General features: G+C 35.1%; 1 protein-coding gene across 3 annotated transcripts in view; it reads left to right on the top strand.

Moving 5' to 3' along the window:
* Positions 1–26,920, top strand: part of ESRRG (estrogen related receptor gamma) — a 604,123-nt gene that overhangs the window by 109,844 nt on the left and 467,359 nt on the right. For all 3 annotated transcript variants that reach the window (XM_074222676.1, XM_074222674.1, XM_074222673.1), the window contains exon 2: positions 15,340–15,430. The gene's annotated coding sequence lies outside the window, so the exon portion shown is untranslated. The remainder of the gene's footprint in view (positions 1–15,339; positions 15,431–26,920) is intronic.

Raw genomic sequence — 26,920 nt, 5'->3', positions numbered from 1 at the left:
CAATGTGAGCAAATCACAAGTAAATAAATAAGCTGCAATTTAACAAGAACTGATTGCAATATTTTAGTTGAAGGGACTTGAAGAGTAGCAAGAAAGGATAGTCAATCAGATAGTTTATTGTGACAGACTAAAAATAAATTCTTAAAAGATTTTTGAGTTGAAGGGGACTTCAGAGCTGGGATGTTTTTCCATTTTATCACCTCTCCTTTCAGAGATGGAATGTTTGAGAATTTGATGAAATTCCTACATATTGGCATCTTATGGAACAATTTCATGGGTTTTTTTGTTCTTGTATTTGGATGAAAAAAATCCTGAGCTTCTTCATTTTTATAGATAGTGGTCATGAAGGCAAGTATTGTTTTTGAAAGAATTCATTATTTTATAAGAGTTCTTTTGGAATTCATATTCAGAAATGTGGTAGATATTGTTGGATGTGGCCAATAGAAGGAGTTTCTTCAACAAACCAGTAAATCTGATGAGCTTCAGTTAAGATGCTGAGGTTTGGTAGCCATAGTCCAATATATTAAGGTGCCATCTGGGTTTTATCTGTGCCTGAAATTGGTTCTTTTTCATTTTCTACCTTGTTGCCATTGAACATTTCATAATTATGCCATGATATGGCTATCTCTTTTAGGGAACAGGTAATTGGTGCATTGGCTACAGTGCAAGTCCTGGAGTTAAAGGTGTTGAATTCAAATCTGGCCTGAGACACTTACCAGTTGTGTGACCTAGACTCAACCTTGTTTGCCCCAGATTCCTCATCTGTAAAATGAGATGGAGGAGGAAATGGCAAATCACTCTAGCATCTTTGCCAAGAAAACCCCAAATGGCATCCCAAAGAATTACACACAACTGAAATGACTCAAAAACATGGCTATCTTTTCACTCATGGAGGCTAGAAAAGGGACTCAAAGGCAAAATTAGTAAGTAGAAGATGGTCCCATTTTGTTTTCTCCTTGAATTTAAAATCTTGGCAGCTGTGAATGATGTCACTTCCTTCTCATTTTCCAATAGGGAACTAAACTTGACTGCTCTTTCCTCCTTTTCCATTTATTTTTATGGACTGGTTAGCCTGAGATCATGGAGCTACATTCATATGATTAAAGCATAGGTCCTTAACCTCACTACATCAGCATTAATGGGAGATAAGTATTTCAACAGTTACAGATGAGGAGGGAAACAAACAAGAAAATTTAGTTATTATGTCATTAGAATTTTATGTTTGAGAATTTTCTTCTTAAGCTTGTTTCCTTGATGGATTTTTTTAATATTTTATTTCCCCAATTATATATAAAACTATTTTGAGCATTTCTTTTTTTTAATTTTGAGTTCCATATTGTCTCCTTTCCTCCCTCCCTATTTCCCCTTTCTCCTCATTAAAAAGGCAAGCAATTTGATATAGGATATATAATATAGTTATATAAAACATTTCACATTAGTCATGTGATGATAGAAAACATAAAGAAAAAGAAAGTAAAAAGTATCTGCATTCAGACACTATCAGTTTTTTCTATGGAAATTGATAACATTTTTCCATTATAAGTCCTTTGGAATTATCTAGACTCATTTTATTGCTGAGAATGGTGATCATCTTACAATATTACTGTTACTATGTACAATGTTCTCCTGCTTCTACTAATTTCAATTTGTATCAATTTATGTAAGCCTTTCCAGATTTTTTCTGAGAACATCCTTCTTATCATTTCTTAATCATAATGGTTTTTGATCACAATCACACTATAAATAGTTCAGCCATTCCCTGATTGATGGGCATCCCCTCAATTTCTAATTCTTTGCCACCACAAAAAGAGCTGCTTTAAATATTTTTGTACATATAAGTCATCTTCCTTTTTGTTCTTTATCTCTGGGATACAGACCTAGCAGTGGTATTGATGGATTAAAAGATATGCATGATTTTTAGTCCTTTGGTTATATTTCCAAATTGTTCTCCAGAATGGTTGATTTGGTTCACAACTTCAACACTGTAGAATTTTAACTGTGGAATTCTATTAATTTCTTCTCTGAACATTCTGAAAACAACTCTCCCCTATCTAATGTATATGCCAGTCTATTCCTAAGACTTCCTCCCAAGATTTCTACTTTTTTTTTACTTTAGCAATTAATTTAATCTTGTTGGTAATAACAGTTTTTCTTGCTGGCTATATCTATTGAAGTAGTTCCCTTCATTGCTTTTTCCATCTTTGAATAATGAAATTATTGTTAAGTCAAGAATTTATCTTCTATACTTCAGAGCCTGAAATATACTCAAAGGACTAAAAACCATGCAGAGAGAGAGAGAGAGAGAGAGAGAGAGGGTGTGAAGGTCAGCATTTATCTGGATAGTTGAAGTCCCCCATTTCTACTATTTCCTATTCCTATGTCATGTTTATGGTATGTTTCCCAAACTCATCATTCATTCCCTTCTTTTGGCACGATAGCATATAGTATATTCCCAGTACAATATTGTTTCTGAGTTTCCTTTTATTGATCCTAACCCAAATCTATTCCATGTCATCCTACTCTAGTTCATTTTTTCTTTTTCTTTTTTGATTTTTGTAAGGCAATGGAGTTAAGTGATTTACCCAAGGTCACACAGCTAGGTAATTATTAAGTATCTGAGGTCAAATTTGAACTCGGGTCCTCCTGACTCTAGGACCGATGCTCTATTCACTGTGCCACCTAGCTGCCCCCAATTTTTTCTTTTTCTCATTACTTTTCAACCTTCAAAGATTTGATGGTCCTTTTTCTTTCTGTTCTCATTTTCATATTCTTTCCTCCTCTATTGGTTAAGCTATTCTAGTTCTAATTATGTTGTCCTTTTGAAACAATTCTGTTAACCTGGAAAGAAGATAGATATTCCTCCAGTTCTTTCAGCTTTTTGTTTGGGAAAGAGACCCCCCCCCCCCCCAATACAACTTTCTTGTCTCTGGTAGGTACAGTGCATTTCTGACAGTTCACTGAAAATTACTCATGTTCCCCATATTTGCAGTAATTGAGATTCACACTTATTTATCAATCATGTGATTAACTCATGGCATGAGAAAACATGGCAAACTGTCTTTGGCTGTGTCTGATCATTGAACCAAGGGGGCTGGTCGGCAAGAGCTACTAAATAAGGTTTTTCTCTTTTGTTTTCTTGCTTAATATAATTTAATCCTAATTAGACTTCTGCCAAAACTCAAATACAAACAAAAATTGCTGTTAGTTATCTAAAAAGAGAAAGTCATATATATATATATATATATATATATATATATATATGCATATATGCATATATGTATACACAAACACACACAACTTTAAGAACTTTAACCCTCTTATAGAGGAATAGCATTTAGAAGGATCTTGGAAATCATTTAGTTCATATTATAGATGAAACTGTGGTCCAGGAAGGAAATTAATTCTCCCAGAGTCACACATGGTATAAGTTGAAGAACCAGAATTCAACATCAGGTGTAATGGCTCCTAATATAATATTTTTTCCCACTCTATCAAATCTTCCTTTCTCCTCTTACTGTTGAGATTTAGGATACCTTTTATCCTTGTCTTGCCTCTTTGCTGTCTGAAGGATTTTTGTCTTTTAACTGAATATCAATTCAATTTTCATTCTGTTGAATTTGACATACTGGTAGAACAACCAGGGGGTAGATGTTCATAAATATACAGATTTGGAAGTGTAGATACATTGGGACTGGATATTTTGGAGTTATTTACAAAAGATATTTTGCTTTGCATTCCATAGCCATGTTTATATACTTTTTCTATAGAAAGCTAAAAGCACTTTTTACGCATATTACTTGTCTTTTTGACCTTAAATGATTGACTCTGTTGGTGTATATGTTGTATGTGGGAGATTGATAGCACAAAATAAGAAATTTCAACCTTTTTGTCACTAGTCTTTACTCCCTCCTATTATTGGTGATTCTAAGCTTTCCTCTCAAAATTGGCTAAAATCCTTGAACAAGGAGAGCCTGTAAATAAACACCCACTTAAACCATCTGGTCCTATAACATATGCAAGTGATTAAGCTTCAGTTCTATGATTGTAAAATTAAAAACAACAAAAAAACCTAAATAGGCTCTTTAGATAGATAGATAGGCATAGCTCTATAGATAATTTACTTGCAGTATTTACTTTTTGATTCAATTATGTTCCTTAGTTTCAACTGAGATATACTGTTGGTTCATATAGTTAGGAGAAGAATGTCCTTCTAAATTGTATTAAGAACACGTTGTTAGTAGTGTAAGATCATTCATTCATTCAATGTTCAAGGTAACATGTGAGATGTTATATTGTATACTCAAAAACAAAGCATTTCTGATATGAGGGAAGCTAACAGGTATGTAAAAAATTAAATTAAAATGTATACAAAGTGCTTTCTGGGGGAAAACACTTTGCATCAGGATGGGATAGGATAAAATAGGATGGGATCAGGACATACTTTCTGTAGGAAGTGATACTTAAGCCAAGCTTTGAAGGAACTGATGATTTTATGAGGGTAGAGGCAAGGAGTAAGTGTTTTCCAGGAAAGGAAGCCTATTCAAAGGCACGGAGATAGGAGATGAACTGTTATGTATAGGAAGCAGCAAGTAACCTGCTTTGGCTGATACACAGAATGCATAAAGGGAAGTAATGTATAGTAAACCTGGAAAGGCAGACTAGAGCAGAAAGAAAAGGGTTTCAAATGCCAAACAGAAAAGTTTGCATTTTATGCAAAAGGCAATAGAGTGGCAACTCATAGTGGATAGGGAGAGCTGGACCTGGAGTCAGAAAGACCTGAGTTCAAATCTACCCTCAGGTGCTTATTAACAGTGTGGTCGAGGGAAAATCACTTAAACTTGTTTGCTTCAGTTTTCTCATCTGTAAAATGAGTTATAGAAGAAAATCACAAATCACTCCAGTATCTTTGCCAAGAAAATTCCAAATGGGGTTATTAAGAGTTGGGTACAACAAAAAAAAATGACTAGACACATGCTTATTTTTCATAGCATGAGAGTGATGTGATTAGACTTTTCATTAAGAATATCAATTAGTAACTGTTGAAGATGGATGAGGGAGACTGGAAATCAGGAAACCAACTAAATCAACTAAGATGCTATTGTGATAGTTTGGGGAAGAAAAGATAATCTCTCCTTTTTGTCTTCTTTGCTATACCTCTCTTAAAAGTTCTTCCATTTTAGCTTCTATTAGGAAGAAAAATTCCTTTTAATCTATACTCAGAAAATTTGGGGTACCTGCAAATAATACATTTATGTTATTCTTCCCCAGCCATACTAACGTAGTGAAGGGGGGGGGAATCAAATGTTATTATGTTTAACATTTTCATTTTCATTTTGCTGGATGGGACATCCTTTTTTGTAGTTAATTTCCTTGACAGCTCTTAGTGCTTATGGATTAGATTCTTTATATAGTTCTGAAGAGGAAATGAATATAGATTGGAAGACTTCATTCAGGTGACATCACTGAAGAGAGAAGGATGAGTTGCCCACTGTCTGTATTGCAGAGGGTTAGGAGTATTACATTTCCTTCTGAGTGACTGTTGGAACAAACTGGTTATATGCCCCAAATCCAAAGTTGTCAAATGTGATGGAAACATGAACTAGGGAAGACAAGGTTACCTTTATAGTTTATTTCCTCTTCTTAATCTTAACTTGTTTCTACCTCTGGAAGGGGCTAAGATTGACCTGAACAAGGAGAGGAGAGGAGAAAAGATAATTCAGGAGAAGAAACAAGCAAAAGAGGAGAGATAAAAAAAGGGGGGGAAAGAAAAGAAAAGGCTTTTGTAGAGGTCAGTTTGGAGTGCTTAGAAGTGGCATGGACTAAAAGCTCCTCACTGCACCTCAGGTCTCAAGAAAAACCTATTCCTTTCTGGGCTATTGCTTTAGAAATCTGTGTTTTCTTACTTGTTCTTTAACTCAAGGAAAGAGTCCACAAGGAGCATTTAAATGAGGATATTATTAACAGCCTCTAGGACTGAATTGTTCTCTCATTGAAAGGACCATCAGTGAAAAATGTTCATATTAACAACAGACTGATGGTAAAGGATAGATTGTAAAGGAAATTAACTGTTTAAAAATGTCAAATAGTTCCTTTACTTTGGAACACATAGAAGCTAGGAGAAACAAATTCATAATATTAATTCTCATTTATTTAACTCTCTTCAGATTAAAGCATAACACTCATTGTGTCATCTAATCATTGAATGTATATCTCGAATGGACATGAATTTATTTAGTCTAGACATCTTGTTTTTACAGATAAGGAACTGAGACTGAGAGAGGCCAAAATCCTTGAACTTGCATCCTTGGACTCCAAATCCTGCAGATTTCCCTTTGTACCACACTATCAGTTGTAAAATTCCTGGTTTGGAATGTTTGGTGATGTTTGTGATCCTAGCATAGTATTAGCATAATTTGTTTTGTGAATCATGTAGGGAAAATTGCACTTTTTCATATGTGTCTTTACAAGATTTTTAACAAAAAACTTTTGAATACTTTGAAAGAAGGAAGAATTCAAGAGAAAATGTCATTTAGAAGGGCATGTGCCAAACCCACCCATCTTCAGCTTGATCAGGTGATCGATCCAATCCTTGAATCAATCAATCCAAAACTACTAGCAACTACCCAAGAACTAAACCAAGGAACCAGGGTTCACCTCTTGAACAATATTTTTTCTGGAATTTGTCATGGTTTGATTGCTATACAAGAAAGGGAATAAAATGAAATCAGCTGGTAGTTTGTTTTGCATTTAGGTTAAAATACTTTTCATGTATGTATGAAATGTAGCTAGTATGAGAAATAATGAAAAATATTAGTGTCTTTTCTTACAAATATCAAAATTGTGAATTCACACATCTAAATGATGGTGCCATGTAATTTTTAGATGATTTCTTTAGGCTTTTGAGTAGGCTAGAGAAAGTGATTGGAATTATTATGGGATGATATATTTTCATACTGAATAAATTCTGCTAACATTTTTGTAAATTCCTACATTTGTCTTTATATTTCTTCATCTGTGTATTCCTTTTAACTGTGAGAATGATGGTTTATCTTTAGCTCCAATTCCTGCCAAAGAAACAATTCTTTAAAGACAGTGTTGGGGCTAATTGTATGTTTATATGTGTGTATTTACGTGTGTACATATATATGTATGTGTGTTTTAACCTTCAGTAATATTGGTTCCTAGGAAAACAAAGCTTGATGAGTTCAAAGAAAATTCTATTAGGCTTAGAGTTGTCAATTATCAGGTAAATTCTGTCATTATCAGCCACAGTAATAAAAAATTTAGCAGCCAGAAGAGTTGTCCTATAGAAACATACAGGGTAAGATGAACATCAACACAAATAACTATATCTGGAGACAAGCTGCGTCAAAGAGAACTTTACAAAGAATTCTTTGATCAGTAACTTTTCTATAACATATGGCATGACTGGCATTGCTTTCCCTTTAGTTTCCCTCACAGTTTAAATGGTAGGACCTGACATTTACTTAACAGAGACTCTTGGGCAGTTACAATAACACAATACCCTTCCATGAACTCTTAGCTTCAGGAAGAGTGTTGAAACACTTGGTATTGTTTGGGTTTTCACCCAAGTAGGTAGATGTGGAAGATACCAAACAAATTTTATTTATTGCTGCCCAATAACAATTTTTAATTTTCCATTTTCTATTCTCTGCATGTGGAACAGCAGATAAACTCTTCAATCAAATCAGCTGACCCACCAGAACCATGGTATGGTTTGTTCCACCCTGCTTAATTTATCTGGATTTAGTGTAGTTAAACTATCTTAGTAGTGATCCAAATAGGTAACTAAGATGCCTGATTTTACCATGTTCCAGTCCAGTTTTTTTGCTAAACACCAACTTCAGAGATTTTTTTCAAGCATAGCACTTTCTAAATGAAATTTGAGTGAATTGAGAATATTTGTGTTTTGATCTTAAATGTATTTTGTTATTAGCTCTTTTTTTAATGGGAGAATTATTCTCTTTTCCTCAAAGGAAGCTACTAAGACTTGGTCTAAAAAACTACAGGGGCAGTTAAGTGGTGCAGTGGATAGAGCACCAGCCCTGGAGTCAGGAGGACCTAAGTCCAAATTCAGACTCAGATCTTAATAATTACTTAGCTGAGTGACCTTGGGCAAATCTTGCAACACCCCCCCCCAAAAAAAAAAACCCAAAGTAAGAAAAATGTCCTAGAGCAATAGATGAGAAAACTTTGGTAAATTAAGTAAATCCTTGTTAGGAACAACTTCTGTTTCTATTTAGTGGTCTATCTAATCATATTCACTATGAGAGGCACTTAAGCTTGGTGCAATGGTGTCAAATAGAAATGGTGGTCCCTAAATGATACATAAGATTTCCTAGAGGGCCACATATTAATTTAGAAAATCATATATTCTACATTATCTCTGTTTTGTATGTTTTTTGTTACATACTTTCCGATTACATTTAAATCTGGTCCTGCCTCACTCTGGAGTTACAGACTGTATGTTTTACACTTTCTTTGGACTTAATGGATACAAGTTAGAAAGTCTTAGATAATATCCTGTTTCTACTTCTCACTAAGTAGAGTAGCCTTTTTGTGCTTCAGATCACTCTCCAAGACTTAGCTATTGTCATGAAGGAAAGAACATATCTTTGTTTTGTATCTTTGGTGAAAAAGACCAGTTATGGTTAACAGCAGTGTCACTGAAACACTGAGGGCTCTCTGACTAGGTTTTTTTTTTCCTTTCAAGACTCCAAAGAATGAGCTATGTTATATTGCACTTCCTATTTTCTAGCCATTGTGAAAATATAATGATGATAATAATTGACATTTATATAGTGCCTACTATGGATTAGGCATTGTGCTAAATATTTTACAAAAATTATCTCATTTAATTGATTTGTACCCCCCAAAACTTGTTAGTGCCAATCTGTTACATTGAAATATTCCTTAAGAGTGGTCTGCCAAGAGCAGTTTGAGGCCTTGGCACACTGGTTTTGATCAGACCAACCATCAGGATTGTAATGTCCTAAGTACAAAGCCTACTAATTGAATTTCATTCACCAGAACTGAAATATAGCATCCAAGGCAGAGAACACTGTCGGCTATTTTTTTATGAGGCCCCAAGTCGAAAGTCATTTTTAAAATGTGAGTGATGCAATTTCTTGTATCTTTCATTTAATATGCTACTCGGTAAACAGTGTTTCAGATTAGTGTATTTGTAATTTAAATGAAGACAATACATCAGGCTGAGTCAGAAAAGAAAGAAGTTTAAGGAATGATTGATTTCTCTTTCAGTATTATCCCCTGCTTAAAATAAATAAATAAAAAGAAGGGGAAAAGAGATATGTGTGGCTTTCAGAGGCAAACATACACTATTTTTAAAACCCAAGCCAGCACCGGTGGCTAAATCTCTGTTTTCTTCAAGCACACTAATAAATTCTGCCTAATTCATTTTTTATTCTCTCTTGGGGTCTGCTTGCAGATTTGCCTCAACAAAGGAAGCATCATGTTACATCTTTTAAATAATTGATGGCTTTCAGTCCTAGCCAGGTTGAAGGAAATTCTGAAAATAGGTACTGATTGAGCAAATGCCCTCCTTCCTCTCTCTTTTCTCTCCACACTCTTCACTCTCATCCCCTTTCAGTATCCTCTGAGCCGACACTGCCTTTTGCTGTGATGTTTGCCCTCTTGGTGACTGGCAGCTGCCGATGATGTCATCCAGGCTTTGGAGCAGCCCAGCACTTAGCAGCTCTCATTTCATTCATTTATTTATTTATTTGAGAAAGGGGAAGCTGTTAATTATAAGCTGTCTGATGTAACTAAGAGCTCTTAATAAATCATCAGAAATGTTATGCCTTAATCACCATCAGAAGTGGTTTGTCTGGATTGTAAAAAGTTGGACTTGGAGGTAGCTGGTTACCTCTATACTATAGAGAGCTGTCTCCCAAGGTTCCTGTTACAGTGGGAGGTAGGGACCTCTTGTATTGACCAACTAAGACTGTTCCTGTAGATTTTGCCAATTATAACTTATGACAACTCCAGTAAAACTATTTTCCTCTTGGAGAAGAGTTTAGAATCTGATACCAGTCTTGATGGGCCTTCATCCATCTATGTTTCTATTATCTATCCATATATACACACATATGTACATATATATGTATAATTTGTTAAATATTTTCTCAATTACATTTAAAACTTTTTAAAATTTAAACTGCACTTTTTTTGGTTTTTGCAAGGCAAGTGACTTGGTCAAAGTCACACAGCTAGCTAATTATTAAGTATCTGAGGTTGAATTTGAACTCAGGTCCTCCCGACTCCAAGGCCTAACTATTTAAAAAAAATTTATATGCCAAATTCTCCCCTGCCCTCCTGCCTCTCCCTCACTCCTTGGGAAGGCAAGCAATATGATTATACATATGAGATCATATGAAATATTTCTCCTTATTAGACATGTTGCAAAAATCAAACACATACACACACACATACACACAAGCAAAACCTCAAGGAAAAAATAAAGTAAAATATATTTATATATATATATATGTATATATACACTCCATTTTATACTCAGTTATACTCAGAGCTTGTCAGTTCTCATTTATGAGGTAGCATTTTGATCTTGGATCCTTTAGAATTGTCTTGGGTCATTGTCTTGTTCAATTCTTTTATAGTTGACCTCCTAACTAAATTGTTGTATCTAAATACCTTTAGTTTTTTTAGGGAAGGAAGAAGAATGAAATAGTTAATTTCCTCTTATTTTTTTTGCATCCCTTCCCTAAAGGAGCTTTTATGGGCTACTTTCTTGGGCACTTTTTGCCTGGACCTTTGTTTTAACTTTTTTTTTTTAAGGGTTCTATTAGACTGTGAGCTCCTAGAAAGCAGGGATTGTTTTATTTTTCTTTGTTGTCCCAGACCTTAGGACAGTTTCTGGCACATAGTGATATTATTGTTGTCATTTGGTTGTTTTTCAATTATATCTGACTCTTTGAGGTCCTTTGGGGGGGGGGGGTTTCTTGGTAAAGATCCTGAACTGGTTTGTCATTTCCTTCTTCAGTTCATTTTACAGATGAGAAAACTGAAGCAAATAGGATAAAGTGACTTGCCCTGGATCACTCAGGTAGTAAGGGTCAGAAAAGATAAATCTATCTGATTCCAAACCTAGTACTCTATCCACTGTACCTCCTAATTGCCTTTGGCACATAGTAGGTGATTAATAAATATTTGTTTATGACTTATTTTTTTCTTATTTCCTAGTCCTATAGTTTTCCTTTAGGTTCTGTACCAAAATGTGGCCAGTGACATTATGTTTGGAGATTTCCATTGTAGAAAAGACATTCAGTATTGACCATTTTTCTAAAAGTGTGATATTTAAAGAGAAGGGATAGATAGAATCCTCATTTAAATGTATAACAGGGGGGCGGCTAGGTGGCATAGTGGATAAAGCACCAGCCTTGGAGTCAGGAGTACCTGGGTTCAAATCCGGTCTCAGACACTTAATAATTGCCTAGCTGTGTGGCCTTGGGCAAGCCACTTAACCCCATTTGCCTTGCAAAAAAACCCTAAAAAAAATAAATAAATGTATAACAGGTTCAAGGAAAGACTTTTTCCCCCAGGGAGTGTGAGAATCCCAAGGGAAAAACAGAATATTTTTATATGAAACGAGATGAGAGGAGAGAATTAGAAATATATGATGTAATCTGAGTAGAGTTCTGGAGATTAAAATAGAATGAAACATATAATTCACTTTCCAACTCCCCCCCATATTCTCTTCCTCATTTCCTTTCCTTCCTTGTATTGATATAAATATTTATGTTGATTTTACTGTTCTTTCTCTCCATCAGACTACAATCATCTTGAGGGCAAGAAGCATCTTAGCTCTGTATTAGCTAAGTGACTAAAATAGGTGTATGCTTCCTCTGAGTTCCCAGTAAATTCTTCTGTGCTCACAAAACTGATCTATTCTTGGAGCTCCCTGTCTTAACTCTGTAGGGGTTTTTTCCTGTCTCTGTCTTACCCTACCTCCCTTTGAAAGTAGGAACTATCTTAGCTATATATATTAGTTAAGCATGTAGTTGAGTACTTCAAATTCTGCAAATCCAAGTATCCTATTGATAAATATTCAAACCCAGTTAAAGACATTCGCTATACATACAGTAACATCTGATGTTCTAGGTAGAAAAGCTGAGAATTTCCTTTCTTCCTCTCTCTCTATTTTTTATGTAGTACCCTAAAAATTTTAATTGTTTTCTTTCTGTATTTTTGTTTCTATGTATCCACTTTTTAAATATCATATATTATACCTATAGCTCTGCAGATGGGGAAAGTGGATCCTCTCACATTCCTTAGTTTGGAATCATATTTTCCAATGTATTTTTGCTGTTCTTGCTCAAGCTCACCTTTGATCAGTCAGTCAACATGAATTTATTAAGGGCCTACTATCTGCTAGGCAATGAATATTGATTTAATTTGGAGAGTTTTACCAAGTCCATTGAGTACCTCTCTACCCCCTTTATCCTCTGCAGCAGATATTTTGGTTCATAAACTGCAATTATTTTTATGGTGGTCTTTTTGCATGATCATTGTACTCACTATGTTATGACCAAATGTTTCTTGAAATGATTGTCTTTGAATGCATGATAAGATCAATGCCACCAATCCATTTATTTGTCTCCCTAAGGAAAATATGAGATTCACTCTTCCATTTGGCTGTAACTTCTTTTTATCTTCCAATTTCATTTATAGTAAGAATGCCACAGTTTATATGATTCCATTTCTCTGGTGGTCTGTTCACTTGGTTATTGTATAAGGATTTCACAAATGAAAGCAACAAATAGTAGGGGAAAAATGTAGTTACAAATGTTTAGAATTTGGTTACATTATAGATTAAATAGGTGTTTGTGAGTTAGCCTAGAAGCTTTATTACCATTTATGAATAATTCTATGGGAAATTGCATACTCTGGTACATGAACACACACCATGAAAGAACCCCAAAATGAACAGTAATGTGGCCTTTTCCTACTTGCCTTCTCTGTAATCTTTTAGAAGAATGGGACAATTGGAAATTGAAGATAATCAGAGAAAACAGGGTAGGTGAGAAGCAGATACATTTATGGAAATGGAGTCAATGGAGATGTCCAGTTCTTGATTATTTGTCCTTCTGATCTTCTTAAAAAATGAATAACAGCTTATCTTTTACCCAGAACCCTGATACTGAGATTTCTGAAGCAACATGTCAGATCATTCCCTTGGGATTCTGTTCCTAAGGTTCATTCCTCTGATATTCCTCCAAAGAACAAGAAAACTTTACCTCACCTACACCACTCCTATTCACAACCCAGCACTAGATACTGACAAATGACTTGAAGGAAGCAAGTGTCTGAGAAAGCATTTCTTTTTCTGGGTTCTGGGGGCAGCTTCCTTCCACAGATGGATCTGCCAATTTGCGTATTATATGCAATATTCAAAAGATGAGGGGTACACATGGCTGGGAAATGGATATATACTTGGACTCAAAAGGAGACAATTAGCATTATAATACAATGTTACCTTGAATTTATTTAGGACCTTTTCTTAAGATGAGCTGAGGCAATTTATATCTTTTTAATGTTAAGTTACGCAGTTCAGTGTCCTGCAGCAAATGATCTCAGGTTTCACTGCCATTGGCAACATTATATTGATGATGTTACATATAGATGAACTATTTTTAAGCAACATTTCTAATATAATATGCATAAAAAAGATTCTATTTGTGTAAGTTTTTCTCTTGCACTTATAAAATCCCAAACTTCTTTATGATCAGCATGAATAAATTCTCTTCCTTTAGCCTTCAATATCAATTGGATTATATATTTTAATGTTTCAATAATTCATTGTGTGTTTCCAGTGTAAAGATGCTAAAATTGTCCTATATGTTACTCCAGACAGAGATGACTTTTGTGTTTCCACATTACAATCTCCCTTTTGCCCCTACTGTACCATGAATTAGAAAACCTCCCAACTTCTTCCCTACCTATACATTCCCTATCTTTATTCAGTATACACAGTATGCACAACATTTTCCTTTATGTGTTTAATCACTGATTTTAAAATGCCCTCTCTTTTAATATTATTTTTATTAATTCTTCTTTTAGAATAAATGATTAGTTAAGATTTCTTGAAAACTAACTTTTCTGATTTCCTACTTTAGGAAAGTGAAAGGAAGAATTGCAACCTCAATTTTATGTAACTGTTGTCTTGCTATTTATTCTTCCTTCTCTCTTAAAAGAGAGAGAGAGAAGGAAAGAAAGAAACAAAGGAAGGAAGGAAGGAAGGAAGGAAGGAAAACAATGAAAAAATATGAGTTTAAAGATCTGCATTGGTGATTACTGTTAACAGGCCCCCATAGAATCTTCTAATCACAACATGGAACCCTCTTTGAAGCACTCTCTCTCTAAAGTACACAGTTACCACAAGTAGGCCTCAAGGGTGTGATGGAAAATGGCCTTGTGCCACTTTGCTAATTAGTTTTCCCACATGTTGTACTTCAGGAACCACGTGTGTACTCACCAAGCTAATCCATTAAGGGTATATCAGCTGCTCTTTTGGTAGCACACCCTACTGCCAGGAATTTAACACAAAGCTCCCCTTGACATCAAAGGGATCCCATTGGTTCTCTTAAATATCAAAGTAGCCTATTGGTACTCCAAAATATCCTCATTTTTGAGAGAAAAGGTACAGCTGGATTTGAGGAGACAGACTTCCCTTAAGGGGCATTTTACCTGGAATCATATTTTTAAAAATTCATTTAACTCTTACAATAGACTTATTTAAAACAGAATTTTCTCATTTTCCCCCTAAGAATAAAAATTGACCTTACCTTTTCTTTTACTTTGCCAAATATTGATTTAAAAAAAGAAAGAAAAAATGCTCCTGACATTGGGAGAAATTCATTAATTTGGAATTTGGGCCAGTGTATTACAAGTAAGAGAGCCTTTGACCCCTTTGTTCAAAGAATATTTCTGAAAGTTATAAATGGAAGTTGTGATGGAAAAATTTTTGAAACCTTAACCAGAGTATTAGCTATAAATATGAAAGGAGCAGAAGATTAATAAAACATAAAATTTAGAAGGAAGAAAACTCAAAACAATAAAGACTTTAGCTCATTTTGAATGTTGAATGTCCTGGGTACAGATATAGGAAAATATTTAAAAATTGCTAAAGGCAAAGTTTCCATCTGAAGTCATATCTATTAATATGTGCTTAACCCTATTACCTTTGGAGATTTTCTTAAATATAGTGACCAAGAAAATTAACCTAATTTTTTTTCCTTTTTTTTGGGGTTGGATCCTTGCTCACATCACATTAATGAATAGAGCTGGAAATTTACTGGTTCATCAACAAAATAATATTAAATTATGAAGATGTAAGAAAAATTCCTGTGCTCCCATTGTTGAAGTTTGAAAGGTAAGCTGCTCCTCACATGCCATATAACAAATATAACTCTTGTCAGGTTATCACTGATAATCACATTAATGATAATCACTGAACACTTAGTTGTCATTTGCTATGTCTCACAATGTAATAGCAGGCAACTTAAATGAAAATTTCTGGCATATAGAACTAATCTTAGTATCAACTTATTAAAAATCTGGGAACTCATTTTTTATTTTTTAAAGTTTTATTATAATATTGAATATTCAGAGAAATAAAATTATCAAATGTGTTAGTAATAATCATTCAAATTCCAAGTATTAGCTTTGGATTTCCAAAAGCTGTTTCCGTGGAAGCAAATATTTTATCTTCTTTTTTATTGGTTTTTAGCAGTCAGTAGAATTTCTTTCTTTTTTTGAGGAGTGATGAGGATGCTTTGCAATGAGGGAAAATTTTTTTTAAGATTAAAGATTTTTTATTTTGGCCTCATTTTACCCGTGAAGAAATTGAGAAATAAAAGGAAGTAGAAAAAAAGAGAAATAAAGTAATCCCATAGATAATAAGTAACAGAATTGAGATTTGGACCCATATCCTTAGATTCTAAATATTATCCAGGCAACTTTAGTTTTTTTTCATTCTTGTCAGCTACAGGTGTAGCTTGATTAGAATCCAAATTTTCTGAACATACAAAGTATTGGTATTGTAAAAATATCCTTTGCTTTATAAATGGATTCAACAAGTTTGATAAATGCATTTATATAAATTGGTTTCTTTTTCTTTTATACTCTTAAAAAGCATTATTCTGGTTTGAGCTTGATAGGTTTCATCAGACTTCCAAAGAGGTCTGTGAAACAAAAAATGAAGAGCTATTGATAGAAGAGGATCTGATAAGCAGGCCTTTGGGGAGAGGGAGGGGAGAAAAGGGCACAATAAAACCAAACCAAATAGAATTCTGATTATAGCAAATCAAAGGCCTTAAGGAAGTTGAATGGTTGAGGAGGGGGTTAACATATTTTACAGACAAAATTTGCTTTCTCAAAGATCTTCAGGGAGTTCATTTTTGTCTTTAGAATCTACAAGTATATGAGTGAAACCAATGCAATTTGAGACTTGAAAAGATAAATGTTTCTTTGGGGGTGGGATGCATTGTGCATTATGTACATAAAATGAAGATTTGCTTTGATCCCAACTATTAAAAGTTTATTTTTAAACTCAGACTGGGCAATAGTCCAACAATGCTCTTTCCTACATCATATACTGCGTTTCAAGTCCCCAGCCAGCCTGAATGCAGCTAAGCAGTAGGAAGTATTTGAAAAGTACAGTCTTGATGGGTGCTGAGCTTTTTTCCCCCCCCTTCCTCCCCTCCAGTTTTGAAATTCAAATTGAATGCAATTTTCAGCTCATTTGAGCCAGAATATACTGTTGCTGAGCTTCAGTGGCTCTTAAATTCAAACTCACAGGAGAAAACAGATATCATCTGTCACAGAGGGTGGGAGAGAGAGCACTCCCCGCATTTTATTCATGGGAGGCAGGGCTGAAGTGACTAATTCCAACCTCTCTGACTAATAATCATTCACAAGCAAACTAATCACTTAATCAATGAAACCTTCATGAGAGCCATTTTCTTCAGTTTGGACTGTGTTTACTTTAAATAAAATTGCTTGGATCTATTTTTATATTATTTGTATTTCAATATCTTATTTCAACCCAAGATGGACTATAAAGGCAATTTTTGTTTCTGCTCTTCATGACTACTTTCATATCCTTAATGTCTTTGTCAGGGATGCTTATTATAGCTGAGAATTAACTGAAAGCTGGAAGGATTTATCAAAGCTTCTGGTTATTCCAGCCCTAACTGGTTGGGTGGAAAGTATTCATCATTATTTATGCAAAAAAAAAAAAAAACTTAAGTATTTTAAAGTATGTGGATGGATAAGAGATATATAGTCAACTCTCAATTATCCATGTGTTGTTTACTCACTTTATGGATAATTCATAGAAAATTATTCATGCCAGAATGACTTCCATATGCCTCTCTGCTTTATTGGGGAATCCTTTTCCCTACTATGAGTTGCTATGTGCTTTGGGAATACAAACTAATTTTAATATAAATGTCAGCAAATCATAATTAGGAAGGTAAATTTGCTGAGGGGAAGACATGATTTAGAGTAATTGATCTTTGGATTATCTGATGTTTTGTATTGTATATGTTGCTGCTCCCCTCCATTAGTGTGCACAATCAAGTTGACAGCATAAACTTATGTTCAGTTCTTCTCATATTCCATTATCTTGATCCTAAAATTTAGACAAGTATTTACAGTTTTCTCCTTTTTTCCCCCCTCCTCTTTTCCCTTAATTTGGACTCTATGATGTTTTCATATAGATTGAAATTTAATATTGGTGCTCATAATTAATTAAAAAGTAGAATCCTTAAATTTCTATGGGTACATTAATTCTCCCTATTTCTTCTTCTTTTCCTATATGTCTTTAGACCCTTGTGAGAAAAGAAGTAAAACAATTGATAGTGAAACTGATGGTAAAACAATTCCCTTTAAAAGTATCAGTGTTTCTAATGAAATTATTTGTTAGTCATCTTAGCATCCATTTATATACCCACACATTTAAATACAGATATATATATATGCATAGAGACATGTTTGTGTGTATATATGTGTGTGTACACACACACACACACACACACACACACACACACACACACACATATGTATCATTCCCAAAGATGTTACAGTAGCAACTTCAGGATTGATATTTTTATAGAGGACTGTCATTGGCAATGTATTTATATGTTAGATACTTGATAGACTACATTGATTTCATTTCCTTTATAAGAAGTTATACTTAATTGTCTATGTTATATGAATTATATGAATGACTTTATTTTATTATTTGAAATAAAAACATACTCTAGAGATAGGCATTGTGGTCATAATGCCTTCCCCAACATTTTTGTTTCATTGAGCCCTTAGTGTCTCTGAAATTTTTTTTATTGTGCCCCTTGGAATTCACTGACTTTTAGCATTTAGTAATGGCTATTCAATCAGAAGGGGAGGCAGCTCTTTCTAACCTTAGACAGCTCTAATCATTAGGAAGTTCTCCTCTCACCATCTAAACTCATCTCCTTTTGACTTAGACCCTTCGTCCCTGATTTTGCCTTCTGGTACCAAAATAGAATGTCTTCCTTTCTATGAGGACTTTTGGGTACTTGAAGGAAGCAATCATGTCAAAGACAAGTTTTCTCTTCTCTGGACTAAACATGTCCATTTTATTCAACTGTTCCTTGTGTTATGGATTAAAGCTCTTTCTTCTGTATACTCTCTAATTGTTTCTCTTAAGCTACAACCAAAACTGAGCACAATGCTGCAGAAGTGAAGGTCTGATAAGAGCAGAGTCCAATGGTACTCTCACCTCCCTCTTCCTGTAAGCCTTGCTCCTTTTAATTCAGTCCAAGATCACATTAGCTATTTTGGCTGCTACATCAAGCTGATAGAACCCATATCAGATTCACAGTATATTGAAATCCCTAAGGTTCCCCCGCCCCAAACGACTACTCTCTAATTAAGCTTTCCAATCTTATAGCTGTGAAGTTGATTTTTTGTATTCAAGGTAAAGACTTTACATATATATTCCTTTACAATTTCATTTTATTAAATTTGACCCAATGCTATATAGCTCATGGGTCAGCAAAATATAGCCTGAGGGTGAAATCTAATTAATTTTTGGATATTACTGAGCTAGGAATTTTTTTTTTCATTTGTAAATAAGCTTGGGTTTGATCTGGAAGCTAGAGAGTTCTTGACCACTACAGCTTGTCCAGATTATTTCACATTTTTGATTCTGTCATCCACTGTGCTAACTGTCCTTCCTAGATTTGTATCAACTTGAATTTGATGAGTCATTAGCCAAGTAATTGATCCTTGGAGTACTTCCCCGGGGAGATCCTACTACACTGTTATTGAACCATTAAGACTTTGAGTAAATTTATCCAAATAATTCTAAATCTTGCTAATTGTATTATTGGTTAATGCATATGTTTATGCCTTCTACATGGAAATAATATGAGCTACCTTATGAAAAACTTTGCTAAAATCTAGGTTACACTAAAGCCTCAACACTTCCCTAGCCACTACTTTAGTAATCTTGTCAAGTTATGCTTCATTTTTATAATAATTCACCACTCACTTTCTAAATATTTGCCAACAATTTAATCATTTGTTCTAAAAATCTCCCAGTATCTCATTGTATTTAATTTTTTTAAACCATAAAAAAATCCTTCTTTAATGTCCCTTGTTTTCCATGATCCTTCAAGCATCATTAGCAATATTTCAGCTATCACCTTTGCTAGTTCTCTCAGGAATTGATGCTTTAGTTCATTTGGGCTAGGCTGTCTTGAATTCATCAAAGGCAGCTAGTTGTTCTCCTGCTGGTCCTTTACTTATCTGGGTATCAGTGACCTACTAGTCGTTTTGATTCTGTCATTTTCGAAATAGAGGTTGTTATTATTCTCTTCAATTAAAATAAAAACCAAGCTTTGAGCAACTCTGCCTTCTCTCTGTTGTCATATCCACCCTAAGCAAAGTCCTAATCTCTTCTTTGACCTTTGTTTTTTCTCCCAATGTAACTTGAAACAATTTTTCTGACATTTTTCCAGGGCCACAGCATATTCTAATTTATCTTCCCTTCTCTGACTTTGTTTTTTCTTTATATTTCTTTTAAAAATCCAAGTTGGTTAGTGCATTCACATTGTTTTGGGGGTTTTTTAGATAAATCTTTTTTTTATTCTCATTGGAATTGTTTCCTTTTCTGTCTTCAGAATTATATTCTAGAGCTTCTCTTATCCTTCCTGGACTTATTTTGAAGTATTTTAATCCATGAGAGTCTTTCCTCTGGTCCTTTTAAAATCTTCTTTTCCAGAATCTTATGGTATATGTCAGACAATGGCCATATTTTCTCTCTTCATTCATCAATTTTAGTATAGAGGAGATACTTCACCAAAGTTTCTGTCATTTTTCACCCTATCAGTCAGATTCTTCTTCCTAGGAAAATTCACTTCCAGAAAAGAATTTCCCATAGTTGTTGATTCGTTTACCTTTTAAAGGATGAAGTTTTCACTCAGATAAGTAAAGAAGTTATTATTTGTCTTGATTTTGGCCAAGGGAAAGCTTCCACAGATGTGTGAAGTTTCCCATCACAAATAAATCATTCCTCTCTTTTCCAGGTTTGTCATCTATTTCCTAAATTCCTCATCTAATAAATATCTCTTTAGGTTAAGGTAGTTTGTAGTAAACTTCAATGACTGAGTCACTTGCATTTATTACTCCTTTTAGCTTAACTAGAATAATTTTCCTAATGCTTTCCCTACCCCCACTAATCTCAATCTCTCTCTGTTGTCTCTGTGTCTCTCTCTGTCTCTGTCTCTGTCTGTCTCTCTCTCTCTCTCTCTCTCTCTCACTCACACACACACACACACACACACACACACACATGTTTCTAGATTCCCTAGATGAATATATTTACTTCATATACATTGTATTTCCTTTCTTTTTGCATGTGCTACTTAAGGTATTTATATGGCACAGTGGGTATAGCATTGAGCTTAGAGTCGAGAAGACCTGACTTTAAATCTGACTTAGAATCTTTTTTGGCTGTGTTGGATATGACATTTACCTACCTGACTCGGTTTCCTCATCTGTAAAATGGAAATAATATCATCTACTCCTAGCTGTGTGACCTGGGCAAGTCACTTAACCCCATTGCCTTCAATAAATAAATTTTTTTTAAAAAAGCGTCTACCTCCCAGGGTTGTTGTGAGAATCAAATGAAATAATCTGGCAGCAGTCATTGTTATTGTTGTTGTTGTTGTTGCTATTGTAATTATTAACTATTTTGAATAAGGTATATATGTACATGTATTCACATATAAGTACTTATATATATGAACAATTTTCTCTTCCCCCATTCTTTTCGATTCAAAGAATTTTAATTAAATTTGGAAGATATCCTGCAGACCAATTCTTACTGTTCTTTCTTAGGTATATGCTTCATCTCTGGCCAGGAAACTGTCAGCCCTATATTGTAAGCTGTGATCCAAAATCCAAATCCCATTATCATATACTACCTCCTTAGCTAAATGTTCATTTCCCAAATTTATTTTCTCATGAGGAATTCTCTATATTAATGAAATCATAGGTAGGTATATTTGTGAATATGTGTGTGTATTCATACACATACATACATGCAATTAATATCCAATTATTAACCTCCTTTCCAACCAACATCATCTCTTCCTTTTTTTCTCTATTACACACATTGGATTTGCTATTTAACATTCAAAAAGAAATTGCAATATACTAGGTAATGGAATTTCTCTTTTTCTCCTTCAGTTTAGTGGATTGAATAAAAGGTAGACCACATGTTAAAATGTTTGGCCTGAAATTAGGAAGACCAGAGTTCAAATCTAGTCTCAGATGCTTATTGGCTGAGTGAGCCTGGGTAAGGATCTTAACCTTTGTTTACCTCAGTTTTCTCATCTGTAAAGCAAGTATAAAAAACAGCACCTACCTCCCAGGATTGCTGTGAAGATTAAATGACATAATAACTGTTAAGCTCTTATCACAATATTTGGGACATGGGAAGCACCAAATAAATGTTCATTGTTATTATTTGTATCTAGTACTGTGCTTGAAGCTATGGAGTACAAACTAAATAGAAATTGTCTTTATGGGGTGGCTGGGTGGTGAGGTAGATAGAGCACTGGACCTGGAGTAAAGAGGACCTGAGTTCAAATCCAACTTCAGTCACTTAATAATTACCTAGCTGTATGACCTTGGGCAAGTTACTTAACCACTTTACCTTGCAGAAAAAAGAAATAGTCTTTATGCACTAGGAACTTCCATTTTAATTGGGAATGGGGAAAGGGCTACTAAAAACTCTTGAATTAAACAAATTAAGTAGTGAATAGAACAATAATCAATATGGGTAGGTGTGAGTTATGATGGCATTAATACAACTATAGTGAGTGATTGCATTGTGTAGACAACTACAAAATAGGATTAAAGAGAGAAAATGGAGATCAGAGGAAAATCCCCTAGGCTCATGGAAAAGTGAGATTTGAACTAAACTTTGAAGGATGTATAGGATAGAAAGATATCTAAAGGAAGACAGTGGGCATTCCAGCAGAGGGGTCAGAAGCAAGATAGGAGAGATGGCTCAAAGACAAAGGGTGCTTATCCCTAAAGGAAAAGTGGCCTAAGCACAGTTCCTGATGACAGGATGCTTATGAGAGACATAATTACCCTTTGTCACAATTCCAATGTATGTGACTCTCTTGATAAAGATTTTTTCTTTACAACTAATCCCAGCTTTTTATGCTTCAGTTGGTGTCTATTTCTTCTTAATTTTTCCTTTGCTCAAGTCATTTAACTTCTTGTCTCAGTTTCCTCATCTGTAAAAATGGAGATAATAGCACCTACCCCCCAAGTTTGTTGTAAGGACTAAAGGAAATAATAATTGTAGGATATCCTTCATATTCCAGAATGAGTTTTACCTAAATAATACACACACACACACACACACACACACACACACACACACACACACACACAAACACACTTATTTCATTCCTTCAACCTTCCTTATTAGTTCTCCCTTAAAAATCTCTAATTGCCTTTGGAGACTCTCTTCTAAAATTTCTCAAATTTAAAATACACAATTCTTGTGTCAAAGTATTGTTAGGATTGGTAGCCCCCTTCTCACTTTGTCACACCTCTATAATGCAGGTATATGGTGTCTTTCTGTTGTTGTTTTGTTAAAGTCTGTAATATTTCTGACTTGAAATTCCTACCAACTGGCCTATTTATTATCATGCTCACCTCTGTTACAGAACAGGACAAACATAGTTCCTTGAACCGGGTTTGTGTTGCCATGGGTTTTGTCCCCTCTCCTACAGAGATTCAGTACATTGGTCCTTTTCATGTTTCCTTTGTGTGTTTGGCTGAAATTCCCCAGATCCTTGAATTGCTCTCAGCAAAGACTCCTGACTGTCAGTTTACTAGACTCCTCTTAGACCAAGTCAGTATCCATAACTTTGTTTTCATTCATCCCTTACCCCCCTTGGTGTGATGCCTTTTCTCTGGCTCTTCATATTTGATTAGGGGAAGGTGGAAGGTCTATGCCTGAAGAACTTTTGCTCATAGGATAGACTCTTGTTATTTTGCTAGAAAAATGGAGATTTAATTTTGACTGTTTTACATGTGTGTATGTGTGTGTGTGTGTGTGTGTGTGTGTGTGTGTGTTATACCTAGCACTAAAGAAGTATCTATAAAGTTTCAGGCAAGATATTAGGTTTTAGGGGCAGCTAGGTGGCATAGTGGATAAAGCACCAGCCTTGGAGTCAGGAGTACCTGGGTTCAAATCTGGTCTCAGACACTTAATAATTACCTAGCTGTGTGGCCTTGGGCAAGTCACTTAACCCCATTTGCCTTGCAAAAAAACCTAAAAAAAAGATATTAGATTTTATTCTGACATCAGAGAGTTGAACTATTGGGTTATGACTGGGATCACGTTTGAAATTAAAAGAAGAAGGTTGCCTTGACTGAGCATATAGTCTTTTGGTAACCATAACCACTTATTTGAGAATTTCTCTCTAGACACTAATCCCACAACAAGTTGTATCCCAGTGAGACAGAGTGGCCATGAAATATAGTAATTGGTGCTGTGTTTAGCTATTCTTCTTGCAGAGAAAGCTAGGTTAGTGACAGCATGCAGCATTCAAAATTCCTCCATGTACTCCTGTTACTTATTTGCAAGGATGAAAGCTCCCTTCACTTACAAAGCCCTCTTGGCTTTTTTGTCAGCTACCCTGCTACCTTCAGATCCCCCCAGGGGAAACATTATATGCTACTTCCAACATCTTGAGCTACTGTCCCCAGCATTAAGCGAAACATTATCCATTTTTCCCCTGATCTCTAAACTATTACTGGTTTGCAAAGTCATTCTCCAGCCAGAAAAAGAAACCAGATCTTTTTACTAGACTTGTAACCACAATCCTAAAAACAGCAAAAATCAAATTCTTTCTCTCCTACATGGGAAAACAATCAACCCTTTCCTCACTGCCAAAAATTGAATATACTGAACTATAAAGATATTTGAAAGTAAAGTATGTGTTCCTACATATATGAAATTATTTTAATTAGATATTTACATAGTCAACTTTTTAGAGCTTCTATTTACATTATCACCTGCTTGTATCAGAGCTACCCTCTTCATCCTCAATAGATTGGGTCACTCCTCTGTCTAGCAAAGAGTCATGCCCTTTGATTCCAAGAACTTGATTTCTTCATTTGTCATATATAGGGTAGGATAGCTAGGTAGTTCAGTGGATAAAGCACTGGCCTTGGAGTCAAGAGAATGGGAGTTCAAATTCAGCCTCAGCCACTTGATTGGATGACCTTAGGCAAGTCACTTCATCCTTATTTCCTCATATCTAGAGCCATCTTCAGTTGTACTGATTCATGTCTGGATACTGCAGCCAGATGGCTCTGGAGGAAAAAATGAGGCTGGTGACTCAATACCCCCCCTACTCAAATCCAATTTACATGCTTGTCATGGTGTCACATCCCTGATGTCAAGGTCTTCGTTGAGAATGAAGGACAAAAATATCGACATCATCAGCTTCTCTTGGTACCACTTAAGTCAATTTTTATCTGTTTATTCAGAATTTTTCTAATAAAAGAATTTGAGGAGAATACAAGGCAGCAAAGATTGTCCTACAGTGAAAAATTCTTTGATTTGACCTTTAAGAGTTATTGTCTTGGTTACTTGTAGCATCACAGCATCTCAAAAATCGAGTAGGGGAATCTGTTTTCAAAGAAACAACAAGCAAGCAAAACTATTTGAGAATGTGGAGTTTGAGTGAACTTTTTTTTTTGAGGGTGGTTCCAGTAACTGTGAACTTGGAGCTACCGTCTTCCTGAACTTGTCTTGGCATGCTTTCACATACTATATATGATGACAACAACAGTGATTTTTTTTAACTGTTATGACTAAGTCACAGAATCAAACTAAAATTTTTTTCAATGCATGGAATATGAAACAATGTTCTTATTGCCTGATAACATGATGCTTAAAAGAGATCTATTGTACTGATCTGGGAATCTTGTTTGGTCATAATCTTCTAGATAAAAGTATTAAATGAAGATGAAAGTGAGGGAACTTTCCCTTGTGAGAGGAAGGGTAGACAGTGGTAATATTGCACAGATAAGATGGTCTTCTTTTAAACAGGGTCAGGGGTGGGGGGGGACACTTGAATCCCCTACCTGTAGTACATAATTTAGTTTCCAGTCCCCTCACGTCAGCTAGTGTTGCACTGTGGTATGCCAAAGTCACATTTGTTCTGTCCTGCCACAAACCCAGACTGGGATTGCAAATTGTATCAACAAGAAAGGCATGACATTAGCTGTGCTTATATTTGCAACACTCTTTGAATTGCCATGGCAACAATAGTTTTAATTATGGAGAGCCAAAATGATAACTTATATATCAGATGTGGCTCAGTTTTCCCTGTGGACAAAACTCTGATTAGACATTTGAGAGAAGCTTTGTATGCGGATTTTCCTTCCAGGCTGGATTTTATTATCTGTTTTCACAGCCAGCTGTTTTCTCATGGTATGTACCAAAGAATCTAAACCGGCTAAAGGGGCTGCTGGACAGTTGCCCTCAAGACAATGAACTGGACATTTTGTCTCCAAGGCTGCCCTGTGCACTTGTCACTTGGGTATAAAAGAGCAGAGAGCCCTTGCTCCTGAGGGCTGCTTTTGGCTTCCCCTTTCAACAAGTAGACATCTGAATATTAGAGTAAAAACTTGTATGAGGTGTCATCTAATAATCATCTTTGACAATGTTCAAGATAATGCTGGGGGAATAAACAAATAATTCTTCTGCTTTAGCAGCCAGGGAAATTCATAGAGTATGACAACAGTCAAATTGAGACTGAAGAGCAAATAATGTTTACAAACAAATAAAAATACTCTGGTAGAAGGAACTTCTTTCCTTTGAGGCTTTCCTCTCTTTTGTATTTTTCGGTAGGATTCTCTCCCTGAACTCCCCTCCAGGTTTAGGAGATATCATGCCATATTGAAATCTTTCTGGGCTTTTTTATTCTGAAAGATGTGGCGAAGCTAAATAATTTTCCCTGTAGGTAAACATAAATCATTGTCTACCTTTCCTGCTCCTTGAGTAGACCTTTTGATATATTCATTAATTATGGCTGCTGTGTGGTGACATAGTGATGGCAGTTGGGCAGAATCACTGCTATGAGCTTCCCTTCAGCAATGCCCCTTTTTCTGAAGTTGGAGTTGAATGATCCAACTCAGGAATAAAGAGGCCCTCCTCTTTTATGCTTTGCCCTGTGTAACTGCAGGGAATGAGAGAAATACTGCAAAAAAAAAAGGCAATAGTCTTATTTCTGGATATGAGAGAAGATAGAGAGAGGGTAAATGAAGTCCT

Source organism: Macrotis lagotis, chromosome 2 (genome assembly GCF_037893015.1).
Source record: "Macrotis lagotis isolate mMagLag1 chromosome 2, bilby.v1.9.chrom.fasta, whole genome shotgun sequence".
Classification (NCBI taxonomy): Eukaryota; Metazoa; Chordata; class Mammalia; order Peramelemorphia; family Peramelidae; genus Macrotis; species Macrotis lagotis.
The sequence above is the reverse complement of the archived record's forward strand: the minus strand, read 5'-3'. Positions and strand labels throughout refer to the sequence as shown.